Raw genomic sequence first — 14584 nt, 5'->3', positions numbered from 1 at the left:
GCTCCTGCCGCTGCTACTGCCCTGAGCCATTTAAATCTCTGCTGGCTCCAGCAGTGGGGCTCTGGCAGCAATTTAAAGGGTCCGGTGTGATAGCGGCAGCTGGAGCCCTGGGCCCTTTAAACTGCTGCCAGAGCCCTGCTGCTGGAGCCCCCGGATAGTGGAGGTGGCTCTGGCAGTGGGGCTCTGGCGGCAATTTAAAGGGCCCGGGGCTCCAGCTACTGCTGGGAGCCTCAGGCCTGCTGGAGCCCCGGGCCCTTTAAATTGCCCCCTGGGGAAGCCGCTCTGGTACGGCGTATTGGCTCTTGCCGGTACAGCGTACCGGGGCGTACCGGCTTACTTTCACCTCTGGCTGGGTCTGAACTGCTTTGAGCTGTGCAGGGGACAAGCTGGCTCTACCCTGCGCATGGAGCTGAATTCATCTCTAACAATGGCACCTGCAATGACTCATTCACCTCCTTGCTCCCAGGCCAACGAATGGGGAAAGGATGAGGGTGACTTTCTGGTGCCTAGAGGTGAAAGGCCCTGGGTCCCTCCCCAAAGCTAGATTAATCCTTCTATGGTTACCTCACCCCCCCTCCCCCATCAGCTGGCCAGCTTCTCCCATGATGGAAAAGGCTAGAACCAGCCCAGCCTGCCTGACACGTAGCCAGGGATTGTGAATGGCCAGCAGCACCGTCTGCAGGAAGGATTTTCTCTGGCTTTCTGAGAAGATCTCTCTGAAGACCTAAACCCAACAGCACCTGAGTCCTTGGCAGATTGCCCAGAACCAGGCTCCAAATCCCTCTAATGGCTCACATACAGGGTAAGAGTCCTGCTGCAGCCAAGGCAGCTAATTCCCCTGGAGGACCTTTGGGGTCCCATGGCCCAGAGATCCCCCTTTAGTAAGAGGTTACAGGCTTTGAGGCCTCTAATAGCTCAGGATTCACCTCAGGAGCCATAACATGCTGGGAATGTGTCCATGTGCATGAGCCTGGCACGCTCTGGAATATAGCGCACAAAGACCACACAGCGCCCTCTACTGCTTCCAGCAGCAATATCTCCTGGCGCTCACAAGCTAGAGGGATGGGGCTTTCAGGGCTCATGCAGGTCCCACTCTCCATGTCACTGACATTCCCATGAGCCTTACGTATGGTGCATTAGTGCAGCCCAGGATCAGAGCTGTCCCTAGCCATTTAGGTCCCCTACGCAGTCCGCCTGCGGGGCGAGGGGTGGGGGGGCTGTGTGGGGCCCCAGTCCCCCCCCCGAGGCAGGAGCTGTGGGGTGCCACAGTTCCTGAGTGGCCCGGGGGATTAGCAGGGGGGCAGAAGCAGCTTGGTCTGCTTCCCTCACCCCGACCCCAGTTGTGTCACTCAGGGGAGGAGGTTTGAGGGAAGGGATCACACCCCCCCCCCCCACTCACCAGCAGTGGCAGAAAGCGGAGCAGTCTGGCCCCAGCCTGCTCTACTCTGCCAGCTCCCAGCTGCAATACTCCTCTTACAGCCGCCGGTGAGAACCGGGGATGGTCCTTTCCCGAACCCAAGCGACATGGCTGGGGCTGGGGCAAGGGAAGCAGAGTGCTGCGGCTGGGAGCTGGCAGAGTAGATATGGCTGGGGCTGGGTTGCTCCACTTCCCACTGCTTCCGGTGAGTGTGGGGTCGCTGGGGGAAAGAGGTGGAATGGGGCTGGGGCAGGGGTGGAGCGCGGGGGGGGGGAAGGGTAAGAGGCAGGGTGGAAGGAGTTGTCCAGGGCCCCACACGGCCCTGCACCTTGCAATGGGCGCAGCCTGCCGGGGGGGCGGGGGGAAGAGGGTGGCTAAGGGATAAGGCGGGTCACCGGGGCTGGTGCTGCTGCTGCTTATGCTGCATGCAGCTGCCTAGGGAACCATGAAATTTGGGGCAATTTGGTGCCCCAAATTTCATGGTGCCCTACCCAGCTGCATATGCCTAAGGACGGCCCTGGCAGGGAATCCAACAAGGATCTTGCCAGGCAATTGCTGGACATGTTTCCAACTCAGACACACACAGTGGCTCCCCTCTCAGACACTTTGGTGTCAGCCATGGAGACAATGAGTAGAGCTGTATGCCTCAAGAGACAATCTGGCATTAACTCTATGCCACATAGCAATGGATCTATGTAGCACACAGAAATCAAGGCCCTTAGGAAGGCTCCAAACCAGGATCCTCAGTCTCTCCCAGCTGAACTCTGTCAGCTGGAAATAAGTAACTGGGTTTGTGACCCTTCTTCTGCAGTAGTAGCAGGTAGAGCCAGGAAAATGGGGATAACAGTTCCCTCCCTCCTAGGGGGTGAGGAGGACAATCCCATTGTTGGCAAGAGACTCAGACACTCTTAAAGTGGATTGTGCCAGGGTGAGGGAAGGGACTCAGAGTTTGCTCCCTTCAGCCAGGGGAGGAGGATGGGATCAGAAGGTCAAGGAATGGGGCAGGAACTGTTGCCACAGACATTCTTGAATGTAGTGGATTCACTGAACCAGGTGCCTAGCCACCGAGCTCAGAGAGTCCGTTGGTAGTGTGGGATGAAATCGGAGGGAAATCTATAGATAGCAAAAAAAAGTACCATTGGGTTTGTGGTTTGCAAATGCTGAGTAGTGTAGGAGGATGGGGGAAGCAGTTCTCTTAGTTGTAATTAAGAAAAGCAACATAAATATTGCTCCAGTACTGGAGCAGTATTGCTTGCCATCTTGCCATTCATCTATGGGTAGTATGCTCAGGAGGCATTGGTATGGATGTTTAGTAGCCAGATAGTTTAGCACCAGAAACAAGAAATGAACTAGGGCCCTTTATGAGAAGTGATGTGATTAGGAAGCCTATGCAGGGTGATGACATTTGTTTCTAGGAGCTGATCTGTCCTCTCAGACGAACATACATGGTGAGTGGATGAAATGTGCCATCTTGCTCAGTTGATCTATGATAGTCAGTTTTTCCATATGGCCATTTGATTCAGGGAGTTCTACAATGAAATCCATGGCAATGGGTCTCCAGAAGCATAAAGGTGCCAAGAAGTCTGGTGTGTGGTGCCTTCATGTGAGTGCAAAAGTCACGTGATTGAACATAAGTCTGAATTTCAGCCCACATCAGGCAGCTCTAAACAAAGCAGGAGGTTAGGCAGTAGGTATTGAGGCATCCAAAGCGCCCAAACCAGGAGAACTCTCCTGCAGGATGTAGTACCTTCGAACAGAGACATCCTGGCAAAACACACATGCAGCCTTCACTTAATGTTATTGTGTCCTGCATGTCCCATTCCCTGGCCAATGAGTCATCCTGCGAGGCTGATCAAATTAGCATGATTAGAACTTGAAGTATGCGGAATTAAGCATGTTGTGGGGCTTACGGAGCTAAGGCTATTCCTGGCTAGCTTTCTCCTCTTCTTGGTTATATTCTCTATTATGGGACAGGGTGTTGGCCTGCCCATTCTTGGTTCCTGGTTAATACAGTTAAGTAATCTTAAGTATCAGAGGGTAGCCATGTTAGTCTGGATCTGTAAAAGCAGCAAAGAATCCTGTGGCACCTTATAGACTAACAGACGTTTTGGAGCATGAGCTTTCGTGGGTGAATACCCACTTCCTCAGATGCATGTAATGGAAATATCCAGGGGCAGGTATATATATGTGTGCTAGCAAGCAAGCTAGAGATAACGAGGTCAGTTCAATCAGGGAGGATGAGGCCCTGTTCTAGCAGTTGAGGTGTGAAAACCAAGAGAGGAGAAACTGGTTCTGTAATTGGCAAGCCATTCACAGTCTTTGTTCAATCCTGAGCTGATGGTGTCAAATTTGCAGATGAACTGAAGCTCAGTAGTTTCTCTTTGAAGTCTGGTCCTGAAGTTTTTTTGCTGCAGGATGGCCACCTTAAGGTCTGCTATAGTGTGGCCAGGGAGGTTGAAGTGCTCTCCTACAGGTTTTTGTATATTGCCATTCCTAATGTCTGATTTGTGTCCATTTATCCTTTTCCGTAGAGACTGTCCAGTTTGGCCGATGTACATAGCAGAGGGGCATTGCTGGCATATGATGGCGTATATTAAATTGGTGGATGTGCAGGTGAATGAACCAGTGATGGTGTGGCTGATCTGGTTAGGTCCTGTGATGGTGTCGCTGGTGTAGATATGTGGGCAGAGTTGGCATCGAGGTTTGTTGCATGGATTGGTTCCTGAGCTAGAGTTATTATGGTGTGGTGTGCAGTTACTGGTGAGAATATGTTTCGGGTTGGCAGGTTGTCTGTGGGCAAGGATTGGCCTGCCACCCAAGGCCTGTGAAAGTGTGGGATCATTGTCCAGGATGGGTTGTAGATCCTTGATGATGCGTTGGAGGGGTTTTAGCTGGGGGCTGTATGTGATGGCCAGTGGAGACCTGTTGGTTTCTCTCTTGGGTTTGTCTTGCAGTAGGAGGCTTCTGGGTACACGTCTGGCTCTGTTGATCTGTTTCCTTATTTCCTCATGCGGGTATTGTAGTTTTGAGAATGCTTGGTGGAGATTTTGTAGGTGTTGGTCTCTGTCTGAGGGGTTAGAGCAGATGCCGTTGTACCTCAGTGCTTGGCTGTAGACAATGGATCGTGTGATGTGCCCGGGATGGAAGCTGGAGGCATGAAGGTAGGCATAGCGGTCGGTGGGTTTTCGATATAGGGTGGTGTTAATGTGACCATCACTTATTTGCACCGTGGTGTCAAGAAAGTGGACCTCCCATGTAGATTGGTCCAGGCTGAGGTTGATGGTGGGGTGGAAGCTGTTGAAATCATGGTGGAATTTTTCCAGAGTCTCCTTCCCATGGGTCCAGATGATGAAGATGTCATCAATGTAGCGTAGATAGAGAAGGGGTGTGAGTGGACGAGAGCTGAGGAAGCGTTGTTCCAGGTCGGCCATGAAGATATTGGCATATTGTGGGGCCATGCGGGTGCCCATAGCAGTGCCACTGATCTGGAGATATATATTGTCATCAAATTTGAAATAGTTGTGTGTAAGTATAAAGGCACAGAGCTCAGCAGCCAGTTGTGCTGTGGCATCATCAGGGATGGTGTTCCTGACAGCTTGTATTCCATCTGTGTGTGGGATGTTTGTGTAGAGAGCCTCTACATCCATGGTGGCTAGGATGGTGTTTTCTGGGAGGTCACCAATGCATTGTAGTTTCCTCAGGAAATCAGTGGTGTCGCGGAGATAGCTGGGAGTGCTGGTGGCATAGGGTCTGAGTAGAGAGTCCATATATCCAGACAGTCCTTCAGTGAGAGTGCCAATGCCTGAGATGATGGGGCGTCCAGGATTTCCGGGTTTGTGGATCTTGGGTAGTAGATAGAATAACCCTGGTCGGGGCTCTGAGGGTATGTTGATTTCTTCTGGTGTTAGTGTAGGGAGTGTCCTGAGTAGATGGTGCAGTTTCTTAGTGTATTCCTCAGTGGGATCTGAGGGAAGTGGCCTGTAGAATTTGGTACTGGAGAGTTGTCTGGCTGCCTCCTTTTGATAGTCAGACCTGCTCATGACGACAACGGCACCTCCTTTATCAGCCTCTTTGATGATAATGTCAGGGTGGTTTCTGAGGCTGTGGATGGCATTGCGTTCTGCACGACTTAGGTTGTGAGGCAAGCGATGTCGTTGTTCCACAATTTCTGCCTGTGCACGCCGGTGGAAGCATTCAGTGTATAGGTCCAGGCTGTCATTTCGACCCTCAGGAGGAGTCCATGTGGAGTTCTTTGCACAAATACAGACAGATATCATCTTCCTTTCCAAATACAAACGGATGGACATCATACCAAATGGACTAAAGGTAAAAAATCCACTGCTATCTACATACTACATGGACCACAGTGAGAGATTATGTCATACTCTATCAAAAAAAACTGAGGAACCACCTGATCAGCATCCTATACAGCAAACAGGAAAACATCAAAAAAGAGCTCTCCAACCTGGAGACTCATTAATAACCAAACTTCTATACAAAAGGACTTCACTAGAATAAGACAGGAGATCTACATTACTCACTTCACCTCTCTTCAAAGGAAAAAGGACTGTAAGCTGTCTAAACTCCTACCTGCCACATGGGGCCACAACAGTGGTACCCCTAACCCACCCAGCAATATCGTCAATCTATCCAACTACACACTCAGCCCAGAAGAAAAGTCTGTCCTATCTCGGGGACTCTTTCTGCCCTGCCACCCCCACCAACATGATACAGTTCTGTGGCGATCTGGAAGCCTACTTTCGCCGTCTCCGACTCAAAGAATACTTCCAGGACAACACTGAACAGTGCACTGATACACGGGTGCCCTCCCACCAACAGCACAAGAAAAAGAACTCCACATGGACTCCTCCTGAGGGTCGAAATGACAGCCTCTACTACAGCATCTACTCAGGACACTCCCTACACTAACACCAGAAGAAATCAACATACCCCTAGAGCCCCGACCAGGGTTATTCTATCTACTACCCAAGATCCACAAACCCAGAAATCCTGGACGCCCCATCATCTCGGGCATTGGCACTCTCACTGAAGGACTGTCTGGATATATGGACTCTCTACTCAGACCCTATGCCACCAGCACTCCCAGCTATCTCCGTGACACCACTGATTTCCTGAGGAAACTACAATGCATTGGTGACCTCCCAGAAAACACCATCCTAGCCACCATGGATGTAGAGGCTCTCTACACAAACATCCCACACACAGATGGAATACAAGCTGTCAGGAACACCATCCCTGATGATGCCACAGCACAACTGGCTGCTGAGCTCTGTGCCTTTATACTTACACACAACTATTTCAAATTTGATGACAATATATATCTCCAGATCAGTGGCACTGCTATGGGCACCCGCATGGCCCCACAATATGCCAATATCTTCATGGCCGACCTGGAACAACGCTTCCTCAGCTCTCGTCCACTCACACCCCTTCTCTATCTACGCTACATTGATGACATCTTCATCATCTGGACCCATGGGAAGGAGACTCTGGAAAAATTCCACCATGATTTCAACAGCTTCCACCCCACCATCAACCTCAGCCTGGACCAATCTACACGGGAGGTCCACTTTCTTGACACCACGGTGCAAATAAGTGATGGTCACATTAACACCACCCTATATCGAAAACCCACCGACCGCTATGCCTACCTTCATGCCTCCAGCTTCCATCCCGGGCACATCACACGATCCATTGTCTACAGCCAAGCACTGAGGTACAACGGCATCTGCTCTAACCCCTCAGACAGAGACCAACACCTACAAAATCTCCACCAAGCATTCTCAAAACTACAATACCCGCATGAGGAAATAAGGAAACAGATCAACAGAGCCAGACGTGTACCCAGAAGCCTCCTACTGCAAGACAAACCCAAGAGAGAAACCAACAGGACTCCACTGGCCATCACATACAGCCCCCAGCTAAAACCCCTCCAACGCATCATCAAGGATCTACAACCCATCCTGGACAATGATCCCACACTTTCACAGGCCTTGGGTGGCAGGCCAATCCTTGCCCACAGACAACCTGCCAACCCGAAACATATTCTCACCAGTAACTGCACACCACACCATAATAACTCTAGCTCAGGAACCAATCCATGCAACAAACCTCGATGCCAACTCTGCCCACATATCTACACCAGCGACACCATCACAGGACCTAACCAGATCAGCCACACCATCACTGGTTCATTCACCTGCACATCCACCAATTTAATATACGCCATCATATGCCAGCAATGCCCCTCTGCTATGTACATCGGCCAAACTGGACAGTCTCTACGGAAAAGGATAAATGGACACAAATCAGACATTAGGAATGGCAATATACAAAAACCTGTAGGAGAGCACTTCAACCTCCCTGGCCACACTATAGCAGACCTTAAGGTGGCCATCCTGCAGCAAAAAAACTTCAGGACCAGACTTCAAAGAGAAACTGCTGAGCTTCAGTTCATCTGCAAATTTGACACCATCAGCTCAGGATTGAACAAAGACTGTGAATGGCTTGCCAATTATAGAACCAGTTTCTCCTCTCTTGGTTTTCACACCTCAACTGCTAGAACAGGGCCTCATCCTCCCTGATTGAACTAACCTCATTATCTCTAGCTTGCTTGCTAGCACACATATATATACCTGCCCCTGGATATTTCCATTACATGCATCTGAGGAAGTGGGTATTCACCCACGAAAGCTCATGCTCCAAAACGTCTGTTAGTCTATAAGGTGCCACAGGATTCTTTGCTGCTTTTAAGTAATCTTGAAATTGAAGCAGAAGAAGAATAAGATCTAGCTTAATTGTCCCTCATTCAGTGCTTTTGCCTTCTGCAGATACTGAATGTGTTTGTGATCAGTATAAACTTGTGCTGAGTATCGAGCCCCCTTCAGCTAATGACACCAGTCTTTAAATGAGGATTTAATCAGAAGCAACTGATTATCATGGCTCTCAGTTTTGGTCTGAGGGAGGGCAGTGAGCCTCAATGTTTGTTATGCAGGGGGGTGCAACAGGTGCTTGGGGCCATGCCTGAAAAAACACAGTCCGATGGCCATATTAGATGAATCAACTTCCATGATGAATGCTCTAATTGGATCGGAGTGCACCAGAATAGATGCAGCAATGAAGGCATTTTTTGCCGTTTGAGGGCTTCTTGGGCCTGGGGCAACCAAACAAATTTGGCGGTTTTGTGGAGGAGAGCTATCATGGGGGTTATTCACTCTGTGAACCCTGGGCTGAAGCAGTGGTAGAAACTGATGAAGACTAGGAAGTGCTGCACTTCTTGAGCACTCTAAGCTGCATCCCAGTTGCAAATGGCTTCCATTTCATTTGGATCAATCTTAACACCTTCTGGGGAGAGAATGTGTCCCAAAAATGCCGTGGAGGGTTGGCTGAAGGTATTCTTTTCCAGTTTTGCATATAGCCCATGCTGCCACAATCTCTCCAGATTGTGATGTGGTGCACGTGCTGCTCTGGGTTCTCTAATACAAGTATGTCATCTAAAGAGATAACAATGTATTGATCCAGAATGTCCCCAGATAAATCACTGATGAAGTATTGCAAGGTTACGGAGCCATTAGTCCATCCAAATGGCATTACCAGATATTTAAAATGTCCATAGTGTGTTGGAAATCTGTCTTTCCACTCAAATCTGTCCCCCTCCCAAATGAGCAGGGCTGGCTTTAGGTTGATTTGCCAGATTCCCCCAAATTTGGGCCCCTCGCTGAGAGGGCCCCACACCCACCGGGCAGCATCTCTCCTGGAAGCAGCAGCTCTTGCTGCTAGGCAACAAGAGATGCTGGCTGGCAGAGGGCTGAGGCAGAGGCAACCACGGCTGTTGCAGGTTAGGAGGGAAAGTGGGGGGAGAAGGCACATGTGCTTTGCAGCCTTCCTACCCCTCCCCTCCCCCTGGCACTCACCTGGAGGAGATACCAAGGGAGCTTCCGGTTGGGTGAGAGACAGAAATATCTGCAGTGGACCTCACTTACCTGAGCAGCTGCTGGGGCTTCCAACGGTGAGTGTTTGATCCTGTGATTCCCCGTAGGTTTGTAATATTGGGTTGGTTTTGTGGTTTTCAGTGATGTTGCTGTTTGAGGGTGAGTTTGTGCCTGCCTGCGTCTGTTTCAAAACTAACGTCGGGATCATTTAACCCAGGAAAAAAGCCCCGAGCTGGTACTTAGTGCTGTGAATTCCAGGTGAGACAGAGGGAGGTTTGGAGGAGAAATCAAATACATCAAGAGGGGAGAATGCAAAAGGTCTGCAACACAGCAGGCTGAGACTTTTATCACACACACACACCCTTCCCCACAAGAGGGGAAACTGAGGCACGGAGAGATCAGATTCTCCTCTCCAAATTATTTTGCAAAGGAAGGGGACTGGGGCTCCTATCCAAACCAGTTCCCTTCCCATCAACTCTGCTTTCCCTGCCACAAGACCACTGTAGGGGTTGAATATTTCCATTAAACTATGGCTCCTTCGTTTGTTCTGCAACAATAAAATAGACCGGCTTTGGGGGGAGAATAGCCCCCCCCAAAAGCTGTGTGGCTATTAAGGTTTTTTTGAGGGGGGGCATGATAATATTCCAGATCAATCAAATATCGAGCTCAGCTTTCTAGTCATCCAGCAGACCTAGGGCAGGGAAGGAAGGTGCTCTTGGTGTAGAGTGGTTGCAAAACAGGGGTGAATTTAGCAGGGGGGGCATCCAGTTGAAATCCCGCCTGATGCAGCCATACAGAATCACTGGCAGAGGCCAGGAGTGGAAGCAGGTGGCCTGGGGGTGGAGGGACATTTGCCCTCAGTCCTGGGCTCTGGGATGGACTAGGCTAGGTGGTGGGTTCAGTCTAGTCTTCCAGCCTTTTGATCTCACTGGGGTTTGTGGTTTTCATCTGGCTCCACCGAGAAGATCAAACAAGCCCAGTAGAAAAGGGGGGTGAGAGAGGTGGGAAAGGGTTTGTAAGGGGTTAAAGTGACTCATCAATGAAAGTAAAACCAGAGTTGGACTGGGTTTTCCCCCAGCCACCACTCCTGCAAACACTGGGCAAGGGGCAGCCCCATTCCCCACCGAGGCTATGGTGAGGGGCAGCCCGGGGGGAAGGAAGCCACATGTGATACTAGTCCTCTCCACTCCCCACCCCCAGCACCCACCACCCCCTCTCTGGTCCCCAAACTGTCCCAGAGCCTGCACCCACTCCTCTGCACTCCCTCTGAGAGCCTGCACCCCTCCACCCTTCCTGCTCTCCACCCCATGCCCCAGCCTGGAGCCTGCACCCAGCACCCAAACTCCGTCCCACTCAGCCTGGGCAAAGCTCTCCTTGGTCTGGCTCCCAGCCCCTCTCCAAGGGTTGCAGCTGTCTGGAGGTGCTGCCTTCCACATCTTCCTAATTCACACCTCATTCATTCAACAGGGCAACTGATTACAAAGTGGGGGGAAGACCTTATTCTACTCCTAGCGAAAAGACATTTTTCTTTTACCTTAATTACACTACCTTTGGGACCTGCTATAACAGATTACCAAGGTTCAATACAAAGTCATATAAAAGTTATATAAAAATGCATACTGCAGAGATTTATCTACAACTGCATTGATTGACTGCTGTGTGCAGTAATATAGTAACCCCTGGGTCTTTGAATGAGGCTTTATACTTGCGGGGGGGTGAGAGGGCAGGTGGGCAAAGAGGCGAGCAGTGAGCCAGCAGGAGTTCTAGGGGCAGGCATGGGGGTTTCTGGCAGGGGAGGGAGAAGGTGAAAGGAGGTGAATGGTGGGTGGGCGACTGACTAGGAGGGATGCAGCAAGCCAGCGGGGGGCTAGGGGGTGAAGAGGGGTGTGATGGTGTGGCCGAGTTGGGAGGGGGCAGGTCCTATTTTACTGCTGTGATCTGGTCACCCCATGTGTGCTGTTTCTTCCTGCACCCCCCCCAACCTTTTTTTGATGGGGCGGAGCTGGGAAAGGAGAGTTTGTTTCCACGGGGCTGGGCGGTGCTGCAGGGGAGGAAGGGGCAATATTATATTAATAAGGAAATATTTTATAAATTTTAACAAACAAACATTAGTGAAGAAAATCAGTTGTACAACTATCAAAAACAAAATTATTTTCCTAATATGAAAGTGCAAATCAGCTAATTAATATATGATGCAATGTATGTAATATATAATTGTTATTATTTATATAATCATGGAAAGTAAATAATATATGGAAGAAATGAAAGTAAGAGTTTTTTGTTTTAGTCATCCCTGCCAGGGCCCCATCGAAACTGTTCGAATTGGGCCCCGCACTTCCGAAAGCCGGCCCTGCAAATGAGTATTAGGCCTGGTCTACACTATGCATTTAAACCGAATTTAGCAACGTTAAACCGATTTAACCCTGCACCCATCCACACAACGAGGCCCTTTATATCAATATAAAGGGCTCTTTAAACTGGTTTCTGTACTCCTCCCCGACAAGAGGAGTAGCACTGAAATCGGTATTGCCATGTCGGGTTAGGGTTAGTGTGGCTGCAAATCAATGGTATTGGCCTCCGGGCGGTATCCCACAGTGCACCATTGTGACCGCTCTGGAAAGCGATCTGAACTCAGATGCACTGGCCAGGTAGACAGGAAAAGCCCCGCAAACTTTTTAATTTCATTTCCTGTTTGCCCAGCGTGGAGCTCTGATCAGCACGGGTGGCGACACAGTCCCAAATCCAAAAAGAGATCCAGCATGGACCGTACAGGAGATACTGGATCTGATCGCTCTATGGGGAGACAAATCTGTTCTATCAGAGCTCCATTACAGAAGACGAAATGCCAAAGCATTTGAAAAAATCTCCAGGCTATGATACAGAGTCCACAGCACAGTACTGTGTGACAAGCATAACGGAAAGCCAAAGAATCAAATGGACGCTCATGTAGGGAGGGAGGGGGTACTGAGGACTTCAGCTATCCCACAGTCCCCGCAGTCTCCGAAAAGCATTTGCATTCTTGGCTGAGCTCCCAATGCCTGAAGGGTCAAAAACATTTTCCCGGGTGTTTCAGGGTATATGTCGTCAATTTACATCCTTACCCCCCCCCCCCCCGAAAGAAAAGGGAAAAACATTTCTCGCCTTTTTTCAATGTCACCCTATGTCTACTGCATGCTGCTGGTAGACAGGGTGCTGCAGCGCTGAACACCAGCATCCCCTTCCCAATGGCAGATGGTACAATATGACTGATATCCATCTTCATCATCAGCCCATGAGTGCTCCTGGCTGGCCTTTGTGAGGTCGGCAGGGGCGCCTGGGTAAAAATGGGAATGACTCCTGGTCATCCCCGGCAGATGCTACAGAACAGCTGGTAACCGTCTTCATCATAGCAACTGGAGGCTGAGCTCTATCAGCCCCCCCCTTTCATGTCTAAAGAAAAGATTCTGTACTGCCCGGACTATCATAGCAGCGGGAGGCTTCCTCCCCCTCGTTTTCTCTCACTAAAAAGTCAGCATTTCTTATTCCTGCAGTCTTTATTACTTCATCACACAAATGGGGGGACACTGCCACGGTAGCCCAGGAGGGTTGGGGGAGGAGGGAAGCAATGGGTGGAGTTGTTGCAGGGGCACCCCCTAGAATGGCATGCAGCTCATCATTTCTGCGGGATCTCTGACATGGAGTGGCTGTGCTCTCTGGTTCTCTAGTACACTTGCCCCATATTCTAGGCAGGACTGACTATTTTTAGACAAAACATAAAGAAGGGAATGACCCAGGGAGTCATTCCCATTTTTGTCTATGCACCCCCAGCTGACCTCAGTGAAGGCAACCAGGAGCACCCATGACAGCAGCAGATGGCACAGAACGACTGATAACAATCATCTCATCACCAGTTTACAATGGCATGGCAGACAGTGCAATAGGGATGGTAACGTCTCTGCTACCTTGCAAAGGCAAATGAATGCTGCTGTGTAGCACTGCAGTACCGCATCTGTTAGCAGTATCCAGTACACATACAGTCAGGGCTGGCTCCAGGCCCCAGTGCACCAAGTGCGTGCTTGGGGCGGCATGCTGCGGGGGGCGCCTGCGGAGGGTCTGCCGGTCCCGTGGCTCCGGTGGAGCATCCGCAGGCACACCTGGGGGAGATCCACTGGAGCCGCGGGACCAGCGAGCGGCAAAGCGCCCCCCGCGGCATGCTGCCGTGCTTGGGGCAGCAAAATGGCTAGAGCCGGCCCTGCATACGGTGACAAGACAAAATGGGCTCCATGGTTGCCATGCTATGGCATCTGCCAGGGCAATCCAGGGAAAAAGGGCGCGAAATGATTGTCTGCCATTGCTTTCATGGAGGAAGGATTGAGTGACGACATTTACCCAGAATCACCCGAGACACTGTTTTTGCATTGGGATCTCAACCCAGAATTCCAATGGGCAGGGGAGACTGCAGGAACTACGGGATAGCTACGGGATAGCTACCCACAGCGCAACGCTCCAGAAATCGATGCTAGCCTCGGTACATGGACGCACACCGCCGAATTAATGTGCTTAGTGTGGCCACGTGCACTTGACTTTATACAATCTGTTTTACAAAACTGGTTTATGTAAAATTGGAATAATCCCATAGTGTAGACATACCATTAGATTCTAAGTCCCTGGAGGTCTAGTTTGATGAATATCCATCAGATTTCATGTGATCCAATGATTCTGGGATTAAAAGCAGGGATTCCAAACTGTCACTTTGTTCAGAGCCTGGTAGTTTACAGAGAAGTTCAGCTTCCCACCACTCCTTTCCCAAGAGAGCCAGGGATCCTGTAGGACATGCTGAGTAGCAAATAAACCCTTTGGATGTTTTTCTGGACTATACACAGGGAGAGCCACCAGTTATGGTTTGGACTTAGGGTAAATAGAGCTACAGGCAACTTTCAGCCAAGGCTGGTGATCAATAAGGTATTCTTAGTCTCAACACAGAGGCAATGTGTCTGCATTTCTTTTGAAGATATCCACATTTGAGTAGGGGATTGGACTAAATGACCTTCTGAGGTCTCTTCCAACCCTAATCTTCTATGATATCCTTAGTATTTATCAGAAATGTGGGGTGTCAAACCCAAGAATAATGGAGTAGGTCCAGCAGCAGAGGCTAGTTAAGGAAATGCCTGAATTTTCAGTTATCCCCATCAAAACACTGCAGTAGGGGCACCACAGGGCCAGGCTCAGGTAGCAA

The sequence above is a fragment of the Gopherus evgoodei genome, chromosome 2, assembly GCF_007399415.2.
Source record: "Gopherus evgoodei ecotype Sinaloan lineage chromosome 2, rGopEvg1_v1.p, whole genome shotgun sequence".
Classification (NCBI taxonomy): domain Eukaryota; kingdom Metazoa; phylum Chordata; order Testudines; family Testudinidae; genus Gopherus; species Gopherus evgoodei.
Note: the sequence above shows the minus strand (reverse complement) of the source record.